This window comes from Melitaea cinxia, chromosome 24, assembly GCF_905220565.1.
Source record: "Melitaea cinxia chromosome 24, ilMelCinx1.1, whole genome shotgun sequence".
NCBI lineage: Eukaryota > Metazoa > Arthropoda > Insecta > Lepidoptera > Nymphalidae > Melitaea > Melitaea cinxia.
In genome coordinates this window covers 4,159,691-4,160,347 of record NC_059417.1, presented here as the reverse complement: position 1 = coordinate 4,160,347, position 657 = coordinate 4,159,691, and positions in this window count along the sequence as shown.

Below are 657 nucleotides of genomic sequence, written 5' to 3'. Positions count from 1 at the left end.
GAAGAATAAAACCATTAGTTATGATAATAAGTAAATTACTCAAAATATAATGGATCATACTTCACTTTTAGAAGCATTACATTTGTTTATGATACCCTGGTAACATGAATATAATAGCGATTATCGTTTTCCTTACTCTATTGAAGAACATAAATGAAAAATGATTATATTTAGTTATCGTTCTTTAATAGCCTCTTGATAACATAGTGAACTCATTGAAAGTATCGTCAATACGTGGCCAATACCAAAAGATAGTAACAAAATCCAAGTATGATTGAAATTACAGGTTTAATAGATAAAAGTATTGCGTTTTGCGTCTTCCAATTAGCAAAGAATATTCGCTACAAAGAATATTCGCTAATCGGAGGCCTGATTAAATCTGATGTTATTGTAAAAAAGTTGATGTAGTACCTATAATCACCGGATTACCTTCTAGCATGTACTGCTATGTATATATATATATGTATGTGTATATGCTATGTATTGCAATTATATATGTATTTACAAAAGTATCAAAATTAATTCCCGAATTTATTATATAAACAAACTATAAATATACTAACAGGTTACCAGGGTAACAAAGACGTAAAAAGCAGTATTTCATAGTTTTAACGTGAAACGATTACCAGGGTAGCAGCCAACCATAGAAGATAGAGC